This window comes from Cavia porcellus, unplaced genomic scaffold, assembly GCF_034190915.1.
Source record: "Cavia porcellus strain 051 isolate PalLab524CR breed Dunkin Hartley unplaced genomic scaffold, mCavPor4.1 scaffold_2, whole genome shotgun sequence".
Lineage (NCBI taxonomy): Eukaryota > Metazoa > Chordata > Mammalia > Rodentia > Caviidae > Cavia > Cavia porcellus.
In genome coordinates, this window is record NW_026947485.1 from 22744583 (window position 1) to 22767372 (window position 22790).

Genomic DNA, 22790 nt, shown 5'->3' on the forward strand with positions numbered 1-22790 from the left:
TTTGTCAATATTTCAATTTTATAACATTGAAGTTATTAAAGGTTGCTTAATATGTTTATAGAGTTGTAGAGATACATTGCAAATATCCATGAGAAACTTTTTATAGAAATATAAACAATACACAAAAGAGTAACTTAGATATGCTTTGGTAAATGAATTCACACATAGAGCACACATGTAAAGAGCACTCAGATGAAGCAAGAGAATATTATCAACACTCTTGAATTACCACATTCACAACAGATTACTTCCGCAAGTTTTTCATCTTTGTAAGTATGAGAAAAGAGTTTACATTCCTATCAACAGCACAAAAAGTGTTTCTTTTACTCTACTAGTATTTGTTGTTTTTTGAAATCTTGATGATGGCCATCCTTTCTGGAATAAAATGGTATCTCAGTGTTTTAACTTCCATTTCCCTAAGGGCCAGACACTTCAGACTTTTTAAATATATTTGTTCACCGTTTATGCTTTTTCTTCCGAGATGTGTCCATTAATTTTGGTTGCCCACTTTTGCTTGGATCTTTTATGTAATGTGGGATTCAAATTTTTTGAGTTCTTTATATATTGTGGTTATTAGTCCTCTGTCTTGCAGATAGTTGACAAAAATTTTTCCCATCCTGTGAATCGTCTCTCCATTCTTTTGACTGTGTCTTTTGCTGTGCAGAAGCTTTTTAATTTAATATAATCCTATTTGTTGGCTCTTGACGTTACTTCTTGTATAGTTGGTGTTCTGCTTAGAAAGTCCTTGCCTATGCTGTGTCTTCAAGAGTTTTACCTATTTTACCTAACCAACAAATGGTTTCTGTTTTAATATTTAGATCTTTGATCCATTTTTATTTTATTTTAGAACATGGGCAGAGATATGGGTTGAGATTCAATCTTCTACAGGTCAATAGTCAATTTTCCTAGTGCCACTTGCTAAAGAAGCTATCCTTCCTTCACTGTACATTTTTGGCCCCTTTATCAAAGATTAAATGTCTGAATGTGCCTGAGTTTGTTTCTGCAGTCTCTGATCTGTTCCACTGATTCACGTATCTGTTTTCATGCAAGCATCATGCTATTTTTTTTTAATTACTGTGGCTTTGTAATGTAACTTGAAATCTGGAATTATACTGCCTCATTTTGCTTCAGTTGTCATGGACTGCCTTTGTTTCCTGGGTCTCTTCTAGCTCCATTTGGATTTCAGAATTTTTTTTTTTTTAATGTGAGCAATGCCATTGGTATTTTTATTGGGACTGTGTTAAATTTGTATATCAGTTTTGAAAGCATGGCCAGTATTTTGACAGCATTGGTTGTGCCACCCAATAGGTAGTGAATACCTTTCTATTTTCTGATCTTTTGGATCCCACTTTTCAAAGTACTGTAGTTTTCTTTATAGTGGTCTTTCATTTCCTTCATGAGGTTAATTCCTTAGTGTTTAATTTTTCTCGAAGGTGTTCTACATGACATTGTTTTCTTAATTTCTTTCTTGTTGGGCTCATTATCGGTGTATAAGAATGCAAAATGCTATTGATTTTTGTGTGTTAATTCTGTATCTTGCTACCTTGCTAAAATCATTAGTTCCAGGAGTCTCTTGATGAACTTTTTGTGTCTTTGTGAAAGCTTGTGTCATCTGTGAATAGGAAAAGTTTGACTTCCTCCTTTCCTATACACATATCTTTTATTTCTTTCTTTTGTCTTACTGTTCTGGTTAATGTTTCCAGTACTATGCTGCATAGAAACGTTGACAGTGGACATTCTTATCATGTTCCTGATTTCAGGAAAAGCTTTCAGTTTTTCCTCTTTTAATGTTATATTGGCAATACATTTTTCATAAGTGTCTTCTATCAGATTGAGATAAAGTCTTTTTATATTTATTTTCTTTATTTTTAAAAATCATTGTTGGAGGTTGAATTTTGTCAAACACATTTTTGTATCAATTGAGATGATCATGTGATTTTTGTCTTCTCTTTATGTAATGTATCACATTTATTCATTTGAATATATTGAATCACCCTTGCATTCCTGGGATAAAGCTACTTAGTCATGATATATGATATTTTTAGTGATTGTTACATTGTATTTGCCAGGATCTTACTAAAAATTTTTGTGTCTATGCTCCTTAAATACACTATCTTATAGTTTTCTATTTTAGTTTGGTCCCTGTCTGTTTTGGAAGTCAAGGAAATGCTAGCTTCAAGGAATAAATTGGCAGTATTCCTTCCCTGTCAATTTCATTAGTTTGAGGGCCGTTGGCCTTATTTATTCCCTGAAGTTCTTGTGGAATTCAGTAATGAATTTATCAGGTCCTGGATTTTTCTTAGTTGGCAGATAGTTTTTATTAGTGCATTAATGTCATTACTTGTTCTGCTCAGAATTTTTATCCTTTTTGGTTCTTTTTGGTAATATACATGTACCTAGGAATCTATCTATGTCTTCTGGATTATCCAATTTATTGAAGTACAGGTTTCTGAAACATTAATAATCTTCCGAATTTCAGTGATGTCCACTGTAATTCCAACATTTGCATTTCTAATTGCATGGATAAGGGTGTTTTCTTTCCTTCTCTTGATAGAATATGGCTAGTTTTGTTCATTTTGTTTATTTTTTTAAAGATACAGTTTTTCGATTCATTGATTCTTTGTAATTGTTGTTAATCTCAAATTCATTAATTTCTGTGCTGAATATATATAGTATAATAATTAAATGAGAATATTGATTATATCCATCTCCTAATATATTTATCATTTTTTATATGTATCAAACATTGTTAAAGCCAGGAATGGTGGTGCATGCCTGTAATCCCAGCATTCAGAAGACTGAGGCAGGATTGCTGTGAGTGGCAACCAACCTGGGCTACACAGTGAGTTCAAGTCCAGCCTGAACTGCATAATGAGACCCTGTCTTAAATAAATAAATAAATGATTAAACACTCTTAATGAAAACAATGCAGGGCCAGGGTTTTACCTTAGTGGCTCGAATGCTTGCCTGGTAAGTACAAGGTCATGAGTTCAATCCTCAGTACTAAAAAACAAAACCAAAAAGTAAACAGTGCTTGACAATTAGAAATAAAACCCCGTGCTTTAAAAAGTACCTCAAACTTATGTTCAAGGTGACAATGTCACCTTTGTTTCTAACATAAATTAAACACCACCGTGTATATTGAAATTTCGCTTTTATAGTACAAAGAATATCCTCTGCCTGTTACAGCAGCACGATGGGCATTTAGGATGATTCCAGGGAACCACTGAAGCAGACAAGTCTTGGGATTGTCATGAAGTGTTGACCTACAGACATCCGAGTGGGCATTACTTCCTTGAATCTCTTAAATCTTACAACAATTATAGTAGCCAGGAAGAAAGCTGGCAACATTGACAGTTTAACATATCCGTTGTCATATTATGCCTGGTTAAGCTCCTTGGCTAGTCAAAATTCCACAAAAAGACCCTCAACTATATATGAAACACTGCTTGTCCACTTATATCCTAAAATATTTCCAAACATGCATAACCAAAACAAATCAGATCCACTGGTGAGGGGCTAACTGTGGAGTTGGGAAGCTACCTGGCCTTTGTGGTCTTGCTCCATTCCCTAACCACAAAATATTTACCATTTAGGGTGAGAACATTCTAAATCCTCTCTGTTCGCTATTTCTAAATATTCAATATAATAGTTAATGGTAATCACCCTACTGTGCAAAGAACATAAAACTTCTTACCAATTGGAATTTTATTCCTATTGATCAGTCTCATTTCTCTCTGTCTTGTCTTTCAAACCTTCATCACTGCTGTTTTTCTTTCTACTTCTAGATGTGAGTGAGATCATGATATATTTGTATTTTTATGCCTGGATATTTTACTTAATGTAATATCCCTCTAAATTACCACGAATGACAGGATTTCATTTCCTGTATAGGACTGAATAGTATTCCACTGTGCATATGTAACACATTTTCCGTATCTGCTCATCTGTTTGTGGACATGAGGTTGATGCCATATCTTTCCTATTAGGATAGTGCCACTCTTAACACGTTGTTAGAGAGTCCCTTCAAAATATTGATTTCATTCCCTTTCGATCTGTTCTCAGTAATGGGATTGCTAGATCATATGGTAGATTTATTTTTAATTTTTAAGGCATCTTCACAATATCTTTCATCATGGCTGTGGTAATTACATTACAAATAAAAGATTGTACGCCTACCTCTACTGTAAATCCACACCAGGATTTGTTATTTCTATTATGTCCATGCCAGTGTTATTTTTGTGTTTTTAATCATAATCATTCTTATTAGAGTAAGATATCTCGTTATATCACTGTATGTGATTAGCATGATAGATTTTTTTTCCCTGTAGTTTCATGCCTTGTTTTGAGAAGTATCTACTAAGGTCTTTAACTATCTTTAAATATGATTTTGTTTTTAATTTTAAAAACAAACAAAAAAAAAAACCCATGAAAATAGTGACACAGTTTCAAAACAAAATAATAGGAGATTAACACTGGTTAATATATGGCATGTTATTACCCTTAAAGTAGTTGCTCAGATTGCAAGATATAGGCATGAATAAAAATGATCAAATAATTGAAAGATGAAAGTACAAATTATTCTTTTTGATAAACTAGCAGTAGTAGTAGAGTTATCCATCTCGTATCTATCTTGGCTGTTGGTGTGTCATAGACAGTTTTTAGCAGATTGAGTTAGAGATAATCTATTTTGGGTTTCTGTATGGTTTTTATCATGAAAGAGTGTTGGACCTTATCAAAAGCTTTTTCTGCAACCATTGAGATAATTATGGGATTTTTGTCTATAGCTCTGCTGATACACTGTATTACCTTTATTGATTTGTATATGTTGATCTATCCCTGCATTCCTGGGATCTGTTTTTTTTCTCTAACAGCTTTTAATATTCTGTTTTGGTGCTGGATTTCTGGGATCTTGAGTATTATATGTCTGGGTGAAGATTTATTTTGACTATGGCTGTTTGGAGTTCTTTATGCCTCACTTATCTGTACATCAGATTCTTTTCCTATGTTGGGAAATTTTTTTTATTACTTCTGCATTTAGTTTTGTTTATGTCATTTGCACCAACTGCTGCATTTTCATTGACACCTATGTCTTATATTGTTTTTCTTTGCATTGTGTTGGAGTTGTTGAATTGTTATTTCATGGTCTCTCACTACTTTTAAGAGTTCTTTAGTTTCATGTTTGCTAGTTTCCTGTCTTCAGTGTCTAAAAGTCTATCCTAAGCTCCATTCAAGAAGTTTTGCCAGCTTTTTAAATTTCCTAGATATCTCTTTTAATCCATTTCATGCATTCTATTTCTTTCCTATATTGTTCATTTAAGGTTTCCATCATTTTCCTATGCCCCTGTAATTTTCTTTAATTTATGCCTTCTCTAGCTATGTTAAGAAATTCCTTTATTAAGGTTGCTATTTTTTTCTTTTTACATGAGGGATTATTTCTCATCTGATTTGCTCTATAGCCTCATGGATTTGTTTCTTCTTCTCACTTTTTATCTTTTCAGAAATTTTAGGTGTGTGACTTCCATAATCTTTTATATCAATGTCTCCTGTAGTTGTACCACATGGACTGGGGGTTTGAGATTGCACTTTGTCTTTTTGTTTTGTCATTTTCACCTCTTGGTTAATATTTGGGCTTTTTAATCCCACCAGTCTTAAATGTCTGTAATGTGTGACTCAGAGTCCTTCTGTGTGCTGACGTTCACTGAGTTTCCAGGTTCCACAGCAAAGAGGAAGGGCCAGTCAACTGAATCCCTCCTGTAGGGCCAGTTAGGTGAGTCCTAGATTTTTCCTGGACTGACTGGCCTAGGAGTATTGATGTACCAATACTTAGCTCACATTATTACTGCAGCTTCAGACTATTCCTGGTCACCAGGTCCACCTGTCCAGGTGTGCACACTACCGAGGGCTCCATTATGTACCAAGGATCTTGCAGGCCCATCTGGGATACTCTGTGTGGAGTAAGGGCTCGCTTGTGCTTTCACCAGCCTACCGAGGTCCTCCAGATAGGGGAAGGACTTACCAGCATCCTTGCCTGTATACCTAAATCTTCAGGTTCAGTAGGTGGTCACTGAGACTCCTGCAGACCCACTGAAGCCCTCTGGGTGGGGGATGGACTCATCCATGCTCTTGTCTGCCTGCTGAGCTCTTATAGGTGTGGGGGAGGGGAGCAAAGCTCCCACTGGCTGCTCAACTCCTCCAGGTGTTAAATCAGGTGTTAAATCCAGGTGTTAAAAAGATAGGAGTTCTTTATATATTGTGGCTATGGGTGTCTTATTAGATCCATAGTTTACAAATATTTTCTCCATTTTTTTAAATTTTTAAACTGTTTTTATGATTTATTTAAGAGATATCTCTTGAGACATAGCTTTTTATAAACTTTGATATGATTCTTAGTTATCTTTTTCATAAGCTGAAATTATTTTTAAAGTAACTTAAGATACAATTTGATTATGTTTTCTATGTCATTATTCTTTTTTCTAATTCTCCAAAGTATTAAATTATCAAGTACACATCCTTTAGGTTAGATTTTTTTATCATAGTGTAATTAACATTTATACAATCCCCTTTTAACAATGTTAAAAGCTTAGTTCTTTAATTCCTTCTTTTCTTGTCCTTCTCATCATACATTTTTAACACATACACATGTATGCATGCAAACACATTCATAAACACACACACTTTAAGACAAGACTATTTTGCAAACACTTGTGCTTTAATTTTTATTCTTCCTCTTATATTACCTTGTTTCTTACTGTGTTCATGTCATTCTTTCCAAAGAAGTCTAATGGGTAGTCTTTTAGTATAATTCTGTAAATGAGAAAAGTATCTGCTTTCCTCGTCTGGAAACATATTCTCATCTAAAACACATTTCAAAAAATAGTATCGCTGAATATTGAATTTCAAATTGAAAATTGCTGTCTACTCAATTTTCATGTTCCCCTCAAAATTCATATGTGGAAAATGTAGGAAAGGAAAAATCTTTATTGTCTTGGACCTTTGTAACAAAACATTCACTGATAAGAAAGTCAAATAGGAGTTTATAAACATGCATATTTAAAATAAACATGAGGGAGACACAGGGGATAAGGAATTGCGACAGAGATTCCCTTAGTACTGCAACAGATATAGTATCTTCAACAAAGATTTACTTTTAGAGAAATGACAAAACAGAGAAAAAAAAAACTTTGGATCTCTAAAGGAAGCAAGTATGGGGAAGGCAAATGAATGGAAATTTGTTAGGTCAATTTCTCTGATAACTGAGGTTGTTTTCTGTTAGGGAGTCCCTGGGTTATCTGAGGCTCTCATTGGCCTGTCCTTTGAGCTAGATTGGAACCCAGAAATTCCCTGATTTCTTCAGCTAAGGGCAAGGTAAGACCTGCTGAAGACAATAAAGCACCTGGGCAAACTACAGTTTTTTTTTATTGTCTCGTGTTACATCCTTGCAAGAAGGCTTTATTCTTTTTAGTAGCCCACCACAGTCGTCAAGACTGTTCTCGGGAACACTCACCACCCTTCACCTGTTGTCCTTGACATAGATGTAATCAGTAAATTCTGAGGTTCTGGCTTCTTGCCTGTTGTTCACCATGAGCAACTAGTCGTCCCTGTTCCTTGCTGTACAATCTTTTGTCTCTTGATTTTCCTTTGCACCATACACTGAAACACACAGCTGGGCACATTATGGGGTTGCTAATAGTCTTCATGATCATGTTTTGTACTTTTTGGTAGAGAAGCAAGAAGAAATACCTTTACAAATTTCTGTTGTGCTTTTAGTTGAACAGTGGAGACCAAATAACTTTTCTTCCATCTGCTTCTCCTCAGTTTAAGTTCAAAATAAACCACATACTAAGTTAAAATATTTTGGGATGTCATGTTCTACTCTCCTCTCCCCAAAGGGATAATATTTTAAAGTAGAGCCAAGAGAGGAGGTGATTAGTAAGAAGAGTGGAGTTTTATAAAGAAATGCACAGAGAGCCCTCTTGGACCTTCTGCCAGGTGAGAACACAATAGAAAGGCAGGCATGAGAGCCAGGAAGTAGCCTTTTTCAGACATTAAATCTGCTGTGCCTTTATTATGTAAATCTCAGCCTCTAGAGCCATAAGAAATATATGGTATTTTCGTTATAGCAACCCAAACAGACTAAGACACTAATACTGAGAAGTAGGAGTGCTGTTGTAACAGATACTAAAAAACATGCAAGTGGCATTGGGACTAAGACATGGGTAGAGACTGGAAGAGTTTTGAAGTGCATGATGGGAAATGTTTCCGTTGCCATTGATCATAGATGGTGAATTTGGTGAGGGCCCAGAAAGAAAAGTGTGATATAAAGAAAGCCTTAGCATTCTTTTTTAAAAAAATTTTTATTTAAGAAGAAAAAGAAAAAAAACAGAAAAAAGGCACAAGTTATACAGGATTTCTGAAAAAATAAACAGTAGGAAATCAGTAGTTAATAGATTATATATTGTCATCTTAGAAATAGTTGTTCAAGTTACAAAATTAAAGCATATAAAGTGGATATTCAGACAGTGAGACTGCAAACAGTTCTGTTCAGTGATCCAAAAAAACTCAGTAATATGGTTATCTATCTTATACACTTAAATATACATGCAGTTATGGCCTTTAAAGCACTTTCTTTTCCTCTCTTTTGTACAATAACAATTACACATTTTGGGTTGTATTACTCCCACAGTTCTTATTACTTTTTTTTGAAGAGAATAAAACCGAACGTGACATAACAAAACAGAGTCAGTCAAATCAAAAGGATGGACATAATATACACTCTAAAAACAAAAAACAAGGTGATCAACAATGGTTACTATAATACCTCTTGCCTTCTTAAAAAGAATTGCCTATATCATCAGTTATAATAAAATTGAACAAAACCAATAAAACCAAAACATTGGAGACATTCCAGAACTTCAAAAGAAGATAATAGTCAAACCAGAATGGGTGTCATAATGAATCTTACTGTCTTCAGAGTTGTTGCCTATACTCTCGAACTTGGTACTATCAAGCAAAACAGAATAGAGGAAAATCAGTCAAAACAAGATGGTGAGAGCAATACAGGGTTTCAAATCAAGTTAATAGGAAATCAGAGTGGGTTATTATAATATATCCTGCTTTTTAAAATTTTTCCCTTAATTAAAAAGATAAAAATAAAAAAGTAAATAATAAAAAAGGAGATTGAGATAAAAGAGGACATAACAACAAAACAGCACAGGACAAAACATAACCATTTAAGCAAAATAGTGTTTCACCACCAGATATCCCAACATAAAAGTAGTTACCATAGTGTCTCTTTCCTCGAAATCTTTGAGCATAACTTTGTATACTGTAGCATCAAACATATCAAGACAATATAAAACCATTCAAAAGAATGACAGTATTACAGGGTTTTTAGAACCAACTAACAGAAAGTGAACAATGGTTTCTGTATAATCTTCTTAGATTAATATAAACAAAAGTTTTTGTTTATATTATCACATATAATAAAATCCAATAAGATACAACATGTTAAGACCGACAGAGACAGAACAAAAGCTTGGTAGGACTTCAAAACAAGATGATATTAAATCAGCAATAGCTGATTTAATAGCTGATGTCTTGTTTTCTCCAAAATAGATGCTCCTACCATGCAACCTTCTCTGCCTCATTTCTGTTGAGCTCTTTTTCTGTCATTAGTTGTCAGTTAGTCTTTTTCATTTTGCTTTCTGTTCCATTCATTGCGGCCTCTCTGCCACTGTTTCTGGAATCTTGGTATTTTTCTTTTTTTAGAATGTCCTGCAGTGTTCTCTGTAGAGTTGATGCAAATTCCCCTTGTTACTCTTTATCCTGGAAGCACCTTGTTTTTCCATCAATTTCTAGGGACAGTTGTGCAGAATATATCAGTCTTGGCTGGAGGTTATTATCTTTTAAAGCTTGAATTATTTCCCCCCACGCTCTTCATGACTTGATGGTTTGTGCTGAGAAGTCTGCTGTAATTCTGATGGGTGTTCCCTTGTAAGTGATCTGTTTCTTGTCTCTGATGGCTTTTAATATTCTGTTCTTATATTGGATTTCTGGAATTTTGATTATTATATGCCTGGGTTTTGTTCTGTTTGGGTTGTAGGTGGCTAGGGTCCTGTATGCCTCATACATCTGAGTATCTTTACCTTTTGCTAAATTAAGGAAATTCTCCTGGATTATTTCTGTGAATAGCCTTTGTAGTTCATTTGTTTGTGTCCCTACTTCTTCTTTTACATTCTTAATTCTTAAGTTATAAATCCTCTTATCATCTTCAAGCCTTTGTATTATTGCTGTTTGTTTTGCTGTTATTTTTAAGAAGTTTTTCATTTCATGCTCCCACATTACAAATCTGCCCTCCATTTCAGATAATCTATCCTTAGTTTCTTTCAAGCTGTTATGCCAGCTTTCAATAGTGTTTTTAGTTTCCTGGTAATCTCTTTGAACCTGCTTCACATATTCTATGTTTTCTCTATTTTCTCCATCAAACGATTCTCCCCTTTTTTTCTGTTCTTCCATTCCACCATCTGTTTTTTCTTAGGCAGTGCTTAGTGTTTCTCTAACTACTCTACTTATATCTTGCTTTAGGTCATTAAATAGTTCACTTTTGAACTCATCTATGAGCCTCCAGAGATATTGCTTTATGTCTGATGGTGCCGTGTCTGATATTGCAAGTTTTCTGTCCTCATTCTCCTTTGCATTTACCTTTCCTGGATCAGTGTTCTCAGGATTGGGAGCTGAGGACCCTTTCTTGTTGCTCCCTCTTCCTATACTTTCTGTTCCTTCCATAGAAGTGTATATAGAAGGCCCAGTTTCTTTCTTTGTCGGTTACAGTTTGTTTGAATTGTGCCGGCTAGGTGTTCCCACCCACTTTAGTGTACTGGGGAGACACAGACCTGGGCAGCTTCTGCTGGGCCTGCCCCTCCAGTCAATCTAGTGATGGCTTTATTGCTATGGTGTACCGCCAGGTGCTGAGATCTGGTTTGGGCTAGCCAACTGGGTCTTAGTCCGTGGCGTCACCCAGGCCAAGTGCTCCCCACCAATTCTGCTTGAGAGGGGAATATGTGACTAAAGTCACTGCAGCATCCTGTTCCGGCTAGTCTGCCTCATCACAGAATGGCTCTGTTGGAGCCTCCTAGTCTATGGAAGGGTCCAGGTTCCTTTCACTCACCATAGGTCGATGCAGGGCTCCCCACCAGTCCGGCTCTCAACTCCGTTCGCCGATTCCCGCTCTCAGAGCTTTTGCGCATCTCTCTCCCTGCTGTGCTGATTCAGACGCAGCAGCGGCAGCAGGAAATTCTGGAAATTCATATCAGCTTCTAAAGGTGTGGGTTCCAGCTTCCATGCTGAGATTTTATCTGTTCCAGTTATAGCACTGGGATTGCATTTCCAGTTGGTTTCTCTCAGCTTAGTTTGTTCCAGGGTTGGCAGGGTGTATTTCCCCTTGCTTAGACTCCTCATACCACACCATTCCTGGATTCTAAGCTGAGTTTCTCAGAGAGCCTCCATAGCTGCTGTTATCTATCCGCCATGTTCTCCCAGAAGTCCCGCCTTAGCATTCTTTGAGAATGAATATTGGCACAAGAATGGGCAGTAAAGGTCATTCTGATAGATCTCAAGTGGAGATGAAGAATATGTTAATGGAAGTTGCAGGAGAGGCCATTCTTTCTAAAAACATGGGAAAGAACCTCATTGAATTGTGTTCATGTCCTACTGTTTGAGAAAGGCAGGATTTGTAAGAAATGAAGTTAGATATTTTGTATTAGACAATAAACAAAGTATTGAAGGAGCAACCTGGGTTTTCAAGATATTTTCTTAAAAAATATGACAAAAGTTGGGGCTGGAGATTTAGTTCAGCAGCATAAGTGCCTGTCTTGCAACTGCATGGTCGTGAGTTCGATCCCTGGTACTGATAAAAAAAAAAATTAAATATGACAAAAGTCATGATTTAATAATGGAATTCTTAATAAAAAAGAAACAATTTAAAGAATTGTTATTGCAAAGAATGGGAGTAACTGGGAGACAATGAGTTAGACAATTAAGGCTAGGGAAATACAGAAAACCAACTGGGAGAAATCTGCCAAAAGTCATAAAAACCTACAGCTAACAAGTTCTCTAAAAAGAGAAGACATGCACAGAATATGAGACCTAAAAATGACTCCAGGGATAGGGCACCTAAGCACTGTACATGGCACCAATCAGAAACTGGTGTTCTTAATCCTTCATTTAAATTTGTGCCATTCACAAGACCAATCAGAAGACAACATTCTCAAGCCTTCATTTACTTATAGGCATGGCTATTCATGGCACTGTTCCTGATCCTTTATTTATATCTGTGACAAACAAGCAAGCTCTTTCATAGGACAGTTTATTAACTGGTGAGTCCAACTGAGTTTTTGATAGAACAGGTATCACAGTGCTGTATTTACATGAAATAAGAGCCAATTCATATATTTTGGATACTACAGGCCCCTTTCCTTTCCCCTCCAAGCCACTGTAAGCCTTCTACCTTCGCCTACTCTTGCTCTGTAGAAAGTTATACTCAAAGATTTCAAGGAAAGAGACACTATGGTAACTATTTTTATGTCGGGATTATCTTGTGGTGAAACACTATTTTGCATAAATGGTTATGTTTTGACCTGCACTGTTTTGTTGTTATGCCCTCTTTTATCTCAATCTCCTTTTTTATTATTTACTTTTTTATTTTTATCCTTGATTTCCTATTAACTTGATTTGAAACCCTGTATTGCTCTCACCATCTTGTTTTGATTGATTTTCCTCTATTCTGTTTTGCTTGATAGTACCCAGTTTGAAAGTATAGGTAACAACTGTGAAGACAATAAGATGCTCATTCTAGTTGACTATTATTTTCTTTTGAAGACCTGTAATGTTTCCAATGTTTTGATTTTATTGGTTTTGTTCTTTACTGTTTTGTTCCATTTCATTATAACTGATGATATAGGCAATTTTTTTTTAAGAATGAAAGAGGCATTATGGTAACCACTGTTAATCACCTTGTATTATGTTTTTACATTATCTATTATGTCCATCCTTTTGATTTTGACTGACTCTGTTCTGTTATGTCACATTTGGTTTTACTCTCTTCAAAAAAAAGTAATAAGAACTGTGGGAGTAATAAAACCCAAAATGTGTAATTGTCTCTGTACAAAAGAGAGGAAAAGAAAGTGCTCTAAAGGATGTAACTGCATATATATTTAAGTGTGTAAGATAGATAACCATATTACTGAGTTTTTTTGGATCACTGAACAGAACTGTTTGCAGTCTCGCTGTTTGAATATCCACTTTATATGCTTTAATTTTGTAACTTGAACAACTATTTCTAAGATGACAATATGTAATCTATTAATTAGTGATTTCCTAGTTTTTACTTTTTCTGAAATTCTGTATAACTTTACAGTTTTTCTGCTTTTTTTTTTTCTTTTTCTCCTTAAATAAAATTTAAAAAAAGGTACATCTTTCTGTTTTCAGTCAAGCTGCAGCCATGTTGCTTCTTCTGGGTGTCTTATCCAATTTTTTTTTTTTTTTTTGTTCAGAACACCAAAAACATAGAAGTCCCACAGCACACCAATCATATAATAAAAACACAGAGGATTTGGCCAAAAAACTATCAGATAAGAATATTAGTCAATCATCTAACCCCATATCAGGACCCTTTCTCTAAAATAATGGAATGATGACCCTGAAGCAATGAAAAAATCGTGAGTATTGCTTTTCTCTCCTCAGAAGTTTAAATGCAAGACTGCTTATGAGTCCAAGGTATAGCAATGCCCAGGGAACCATTGACGTGATGTTACTAGTGACTGTTAGAGGCATAGGCATGCGATTCCAGTCCAGCAGAGCTCCAACCACGCCACCCATGCACAATGCCACCATGGAGAAGGAGATACTGTGGAACCTGAACCACTTGTGGAAAGACGAATACTCCTTCTAGGTGTTAAAAAGGAACAATCCCATGCCAGTGTGTTCATAAGGTGGGTTGTCTTTCCCAGTGAGACACAGCATATAGTCAAAGAATAATGTTCTTGAGTCTCAAGGTTTAATGTTACTTGCCCAGTTGAGTTTATATTTGCCTCGAACCCATCACTCCTTTTTATCTTTACTGTTTCTCCATTTGGCTTATTCCACCATTCTTGAAGCATATTAGTTGCCTCATTTCACAGGATCACAGATGGAAGATACTTTTGTATCAGAGTAAATTGTACTTTGAGTCTGACTAATAACCATTTTTGGTATTTAGATATGACTTTGAACTTTGAATGCAAAGTTGATGATGAGAAAAGTTAAGACTTTAGGGATTAGTGGGATGTAACGAAAATATTTAGGATGCTAGAAGAACATTCTAGCTGGAATGGCTGGAGAATAGAATCCAACAGATGAATATTCGTGTTCTTTCCAAGTTCATGTGTTGAAATTTAACCCCTGAGATGCTGGCCTTTGGAAGTCAGATGTTTGTAGATGGCTACATTAAGAGGGTGGAACTTCATGGGCAGGAATAGTATGCTTCAAAAAGGCCCCAAAGAGGTTTCTGGCGTCTCACTTGTGAGGACATGTGTCCACAAAAAGAAAGCAGCCATCTGTGGGCACTGAAATTTCCAGTGTATTGATCTTGGATTTCCTAGCCTCAGAATTGAGAATTAATTAGCATTGTCTAAAAGCCACTCAGTTTATTGCATTTTGTTACAGCAGCTCAAATAGACTAACATAAAAATTAATTCCTTGCTACATTTTCAGGATGCTACATGGCATAAGCTAAAGTATCAGCTGTTTGCCTATTGCTTTTCTGAAAATTATGCCACTTGAATGTGTCTATTTTCCAGAATTTCTGTTTCATAATTTGTTTTTCCATCAGTTCGAATGTGCTTAGATGTGTTATTCTTTGCATCTACCTTGCTTGTTGTTTATAATATTTACTGAATTATTGGCTTGTTGTATTTCTGTTTAGAAAAATTTGTCAGTATTTCCATTGTTTTGTTTCCTTCCTCTGTAGATTAACCAATCACCTTTATATTTGAGAGTATAATTCTGTCTCATACTTTCTAATGAGGTTTTCTACATTTTTCAGTTTGTTGTCTTCCCCGACATCAACCTGGATATTTTCTACTCCCATTAAATCCATTTATTTAGTACTTCATGTCATATTGTATTTTTAAAATTTTAAAATGTAGTTACTATTTGTTTTGCTTTTGGAGAAATATCACTTAGTTTTGTTATATGTTTTAGCATAAAAGTCAAAGTCTGGTAACTTCAATACTTGATTGATACGTGTCTAATTTCTTATTCTTTTGTCTCTTGGGATCATTTATTTGTCTTATCAGTAATCATTAATTAGATATCATATGCATATATATTATATATATAGGAAATATTATAGAGGATTAAAATGAATTGTTTTACCTTTATTCAAAAAACTTGAATATCGGTTAGCGTGAAGTTAATTTATTGGCTTCTCGGTCTTTATCTAACTCTGTTCCATCCCCACAGCAGGAAAAGCTCTCTATCATGTGTAACTTTCAGTCTGAAATACCTAGTAACTGAATTACTTGATGACTCCTGAGTTTCTACTTAATTTCCTCAGCATTATGAGACTACTGAAAACTACACATTACATTTCTACTAGTCTTCTTAGCTTTTATCCTGTGCAGCTGAAGAACTTTTCTAGTGTGTTAAGAGGAAAAAGTCCCATAGTTTGATTGTATCTTTCCTTTCTCCTTGGGAATACTGAGACCACAAATGCTGACTGCCTTAACAGATGAGAAATCTATTTTTCCTCTAAGCTTTGCAGGATTTCCAAACCCACTGGCTTCTCTTTATTTGAGCTGTCATGCTTTGCCTGAATTTTTGGCTTTTTCCAACAACAAGAACCAGCAAGCATTCCAACAATAGAAGTAGGAGGTTGGTTCATTTCTCTCAAGTTCCTTTCTGATGTTGGTCCTTCCAATCCAGCTTTTCCCACACATTCACTCTGGGTGTGAGGATGAGTGGCAGAGATGGATAGAGAGGTGTTACTGGACTTTCCTTAGCGAAGTGTTCTCAATGTCATTTTGTTTGTTGTTTTCCAAAAGTAGTAATGTCAAAAGGGAGAGATGAAGTTGATAATTTCAGTTTTAAATTGGTAATATATTTAAGATTTGTATCTATCTTGCTTTATCCTTTTTATTTCATAAACTAATGGAGAGTGTTAGCCAGGAAGTTTTAGTACAACTTTCTTACATTTTAAATTTGTCATTAATTATTTAATTATTTAAAATTACTTAATTACTAGACTAACTAAAATTACTTAATTAGAAATTTGAATCTTACGTCTGTTATCTCTTTGCTTAGTAAGTAACTTTGGGCAAGTAGTTTTCCCTGCCTTAGATTCCTTGTCAGTTAGGTAAATATAAAATGATTTAGCCCATAGATTATAATGATTAAATGAAATTATATGTTAAAAAACTATGTCCTTGTCCTGTATTTACTAGCCAGTAAATGTTATTTTCTTAGGCTTGTGTGGTGGTGCACACTATTTACCCAACACTGTTGGGAATCTGAGGCAGGTGGATCTCAAGTTTGATCCTAGAGTGGGAAAACTAGTAAGTTATTCAGACCCTATTTCTAAATAAAAAATAAAAATGGGACGGGAACGTAGCTCAGTGCAAAGGTCCTGGATTCAATCCCCAGTTCTATAAAGAAGAAGAAAAATAAAAGCCTGAGATTCCCAGTTCTAGGTACACTAATGTTATTTTCTTTCTTACTATGATCTTTTCCTCAGCTGATGCATAGTTAAATAATATATAAAAGGCAGATAATAGAGAAACATAAGGAACTCACAGATATATGAGTAATTGAGATTTTGCAATAAGTGCCAAGATAAACAATGGAATTTGGTTTAATCAGATCTTTTCCCCATCCATATACAGCTGTGAGAATAGAATGGGAGGAACAGGGGTAAAAGGACAATGGATATTTTTCTACCATCACACACATTATAGGGTCCTGACTATATACTTACAAAGAATGAGAATTGCAAGTCAATTATTCAACATTTTCAAGAAAGGCAATACATTGTCCACTGCTTATAAAGTCATCAGATCTTTCTACTGAGTGATATCCATTGAGTAAAATGTGCATGTGACCTATATATTTGTGATACACTCATCTTCTGGCTCAGCACACACACCCGGGCTGTTTCTTACTCAACAATATACACTACTCCACTCATCACTGTGCTAAAAGGCAGGGCCAGGCTTCCTGCACATTACTAACTGAGGTATTACATTTTTAAAAGTATTAAATGTGAGGAATTTCATAATTGTTTTGTTTACATTTTGGGTCTGATTGACTCTGTTACATTTTTGTGTCCAGAAAGAGGGTCTGTGTCCTAGGAGAGAATAATGTTAAGGAGGAGAAAAGTGACTTTCCCCTCCCAAATTGATCATCTAAAATATTTTGTGTACTTTGAGAATTCTGTTGTATATTCAGACAAATTGGATTTTTAAAAAAATAGGATTTTCCAGTTGAACAAACAAAACTGTTAACTACTTTAAACTCTAGTGTATTCTACCAAAGAGGACCAAGGAGTGCTTTTTTTCAGTGAAGTTCAAAGAAAGCAGGCAAAGGATTTAAAAATGCAGACTGTTTTGTCCTAGACTATGTATATGTCTGGGAAATGACATTTGGTAGCTTTTTTATAGATTATAATTTTAGTGTTAATCTGTTAGTTCTTGGAGAACTCACGTATTTTCCATACCTATGGATAAGAATTAAAAGGAACAGGCAGACCTGGATCAGTAAGGCTCTAAGACTGTGTAGAGAAGGGAATAAAGGTTCCGATAGGTTTTAATTTCCAAAACCTCCTGAAAAACTGCCTTCAAGCCAGCTTTCCATGCTTTGTTTCCCCATTTTTCTTTTCTTTACTGTTTTTACTCCCTATTCTCCATTTACACAAAAATGTTTTCAATCACTGCAGATTACCAAATCAAGCAAGATTTATATTTACAACTTTAGGGGTGAACCTGACTGTTTCATGGAGTGGGTCAAACCAAACATTTTTTAGAGTTGTCCAGGCAACTTAATTTGAAAAGTAGTTGACAATGGCATGTTTTTGTGTAAGTTAATGATGTGAGAAATATACACTGTATCCTGGGCTATTTCAACACACAGAATGGTTCTCCACTAGCAGAATTTCTAATACATGTCTTTATTCCTTCCATGACACATTAATTTAGTTCCACCAAATAATTCAAGTTCAATTATATGCCAGTCAGTTGCCTGGACTCTTCAAATAAGAATTTTTAAGAAAGAGTGTACCACTAGGGATGGTTAAGCAAATGGAGCTCATGCCAGTAAAATTAAATTTACTCTATATACAAAAGGAAAGGAAAACGGCTTCTGAGTGGTGTTCTGAAACTGGTACCTGCCCAGAATCTTCATGCTCAAATTTGTCTCTTTATTCTCCCATCAACTTCTTGCTGAGTCAGTAATTCCTAGATTCTGGCAGAGAAAGCAGTCCTTGAGAGTTAGTTGCCATGAATATATTTGTGTTTGTTGAAGCTGCTGTTAGATAGGAAAGGAGAGGAAAAACAGATAAAAGAGCGGCATGAAATCAGGAAGAAAGTATATTTCTGTATTTCTCAGGGTCTCATTAGTAGAATTCATCATAAAGAAGCAATGATGCCCATACGTGTAGAGAAGTCATGGAATGATGAGCTCAGGACTTTGAGAAAACACCAAACCAGGTTCTGATATCAGTGTGGCCATTCACTGTTGTATCCCAAATCCTGGTGCGTGCCATTTTTATTTTTAATTGGTGATTATATGCTCCTGTCCAAGATCGCTTCCATTTTACAAACTTTTGTTGACAAGTGTATAAAAGAATCAGAATCTCATGAATCCCAGATATATTCTGGTCAATGTGTTTTAGTGCATATTTGTTGAAAATATCTCCATAATGATTTAAGAATATAAACTTACTTCAACAAGTAGTACTGGGTTTTTCCTGATAAGCTTTTTTTTTTTTTTTTTTTTTTTTTGGTACTGGAAATCGAACTCAGTATCCCCTGCTTGCAAGGCAGGCATTTATGCCGCTGAGCTAAATTCCCAGCCCTTTTCTGGTAACTTTGCATGAACATTAGAAGATAATGTAAAAATTTGGAAAGAAACAGGAAGGTAGGGTCTCTGTATCTAACGCTGCTTTTCATGGGCAAAAAGAAAAGGGAATCAGGATGCTGACAGGCAAACATGAGGGGAGAATAAGAAAATGTGAATGCTAAGAAGTCTTCAAATGAAACTTAGATTAATAGTTTATATTCATGTAGATGATTAGCTGTTGGGGCAAATCTCTGTGTGCATGTGTGTTTTTCGACAAAAATATGCACTGAATCATGATTGGAAGAAGCAAATTATTTTCTTGAGATATCTCTTTAAAATAAAAAAAAAAGATGTAGAATTTTAACCCACATTTTTATGTGGTGCTCATTAAAATACCACCATGACACAGTCATATTAACAAAATGCACAGAGTAATGAAGAGGTTACTTTATAATCTGTCACACACTACGCAAGCATTATGCATTCATAATTTCATTTAGTGTTGGCATCTATGTAACATACCTATTTAAGTTTTGAAAATGGAAGTTCAACAAGGTCAACTAAATAGCCTAACATCACATGGTTATTTAAGTTTTGGAGGTTGATTTGAAATCCAGCTATTCTTCATCACAATACTCTTTCGGTATGTCATGCAACAGTGCATATCAGTATCCTGGGAATATTATTGCTAATATGGAGGAATTCTAGACACTAATAGTATGCAATTTAATTGTATGTTACTTTAAGCTAAAAAAGTAACCTTTTATTCTGTTTTGTAGAGGACACAAATTACAGGATCAGAGATAAAGGAGTTTGCTACAGCATAGCAAGTCACATGAGCATCAGTACACATATTTGAGTTCCCACATTAGGTTCTTTTGCCTATGTAAATTCAGTAGTTTAACATGATACTCATTCTGTATCTCATAGCACTGTACATTGAAAGTCCAACGGATTGTTTGATAGTCTGTTTAAGGTCTTTGACGATCAAAATCAAGGTGCCAATGGGTCTGGATTCTTCTCTGAATATTCTGAAGGGGAAACTATTTCCAGGCAGAATTAAATATGCAAAATTTTGTTGATAGAATTAAATTCAAATCTATGTGGCTGTGAGAACTTAAGTTCTTATTTTTTTGCTGGTTGTTTTCAATTTTTTGACATCACCCAAATTCTTTGGCTCGTGGAATTCCTGTCCTCTACCCATTATGATTATTATTATTATTGTTATTATTATTATTAATTTCTGTGTGTGTGTGCCTGGGGCTGAACCCAAGACCTTCACACTTTACTACATCCACATTCTTTTTTTTTTTTTTACTTTTTATTTTGAGACAGGATCTCACTGTCATGAAGTTGTCCATAATGACTGAAATTTGTGATCCTCCTATTTCAACATTCCAGACTTTTGAGATTATGGACATGTACCACCACTGCTTGAAGCTCTCAATTTTAAAGCCAACAATGGCACACCAAATATTCTTTTGCTCAGAATCTCTCTGACTTTTTCTTCTTTTGCATCTCCCTTACCTCCTTTTCTGCCTCTGCTTGTAAAGACTGCAGTAAAGACATTGATCTTCTAATTGTCCAGTATAATCTATTTTAAGGTCAAATATTTAGTAATCTTAATTGCCTCTTCAATTTTTTTTCTTATGTAAGACAATATATTCACAAATTTGGCTTCTTATCAAATTTAGTGCTGCAAGGATTAGGGGAATTAACTTTCTGAAGTTATAATTTTGCCTACCACATTTCTTGCCCACAGAGCTCACTGGGACAGTGCCATCCAGAGAAATACATGCATGCTGTTGAGTCACTCTAAGCTTGGGGACTCTACCACTTTTATAGCAAGCAGTAAGCAAACCTGCTTTGTTTAGTGAATGCTAGATGAGACTTATATCTCTCAAATTCACCAAGTGCATGAGCACAACCCTCCAGAATTACTAGGGTAAGGAGCTATCAGAGTTTTGTACTCTTAGAATAGCTAGAGAGACAAGACACTCACAAAAGAGTATCTTTCTTAACTGGTATTGAAAGTTTTTTTTTAATTATCATTTTAAAAAATTTATTGAAAACAGAAATTCAAAGTCTTTACTTTTAGGACTATCAACAGATCCCCTATGGGTACACTCAAAATGTCCACCTCCCCACTAAATGCTACCCACTTTCCCCCATTACTGAGTCCCGTCACATTATTACTATCCGGCAACTATGTGGAAGCGTGTGGAATGTTTTTGAGGAATCCAAAATGACAATTCAGCCTTCAAACTTTGAATACACAGGTCAATCTCAATCAAAGCAAAGGATCTCTTCCAGATTGAACTCCCAGTTACAGTGAAAAGTATATTCCCTGAATTCAGTGGAAGAGGAGGGGATGTATGCAATCAAAGCTAATAGTCAAATCCTATGTAATATTGATCTGAGATCAATAATTATCACCATTAGTGTAAGAGAGAGAAACAAGAGTAAAATAAAGTTTAGAATAGCAGATTAAAAAGGAATATGACAGTAAACCTTAACATACTATGGTAGGGGTGAAGTTTGCCCTTTACCTCTATTGTTGTATGAATTTAAATGAATTGCTTAATCTCTCTGTCTTTCTGTCTTCTTATTTTTTGCTGAAAATAATACCCCTACTGATTCATTGGGAGAATTGAATGAAATAATTCATATAAAGCTAATATTATTGCATTTGTTATATAGTATGTGTCCCACAAATGTTTTATTGCCATTTTTCCTTCTGCTCAACTCAGACTATATCCAATTAGGAAGTAGCCTCGCATGAACCTGCCTCTGATGTTAGAACACTTCAGCTTCCGCTAGGCCCAAATGTTCACTTAACTGAAATAGACACCACTTAGTGAACATCGCCTCTGAGCAATGGTCTTTCTCCTACAGTCAGTATATGTGGCCCATGTATGATCCCAAATGACAGCTTTGTCTCCTCAACTCAGAATATTTCTTTTCTTACTCATAAGTTTAAAGAGCTCTAAAGAGATAAAGCTCTTAGTATCACATGTTTAAATGTTTCACTCATCTAAAACTGTATACGTTTAAAAAACAAACTAATGGACTTTTCACTGGATAAATATTCACCTGTATGGGACCTTGGGAAAATTATACTGGCTTCATTGCTCTGGGATGGTTTCCCAGAGCACTTAGGCAGGGCAGGAGGCCCTCTGGACCACCTACCCAAATGTGTTCTTTTCTTTGATATCACAAAGTCTTCAAGACCATTTTGTGGTGTTATTGCTTGGCTCTATAATCATTATTGTGGTTACAGTTTTTAAAAGATTCTTTTTTGTGCTTTCCAGCTCAGTCTTAGCTCTGCAGTGGAAAACACATTTACAGAAATATGTTGTTGTGTGGGTATAGCTTCCATTTTGGGCCTGCCCCCAGACCACCTGGAACACCTTCATGGCTCCCAGTTATCCAAAAGCCACATCGTGAAAACTAGCAGGCTGCTTCTTGAAGTTAATACTGGCGGTTCTGTGAGATCCCCAAATAAACAACCAGCAACTGGTTGTCGCTACTTCAGAAAAAAACTTATTTTCCTTTTGCTAGGAATAAAGCAAATCTTTTTTGCATGTTAGCATTATAATGATATGTGCAACATGCAGCATGACAAATGATTTTAAAGCTGGTCTTTAATTTTAAGTAGAAGTGAATTATAAAATGACTGTAAGTAACATTATAAGAAAGCT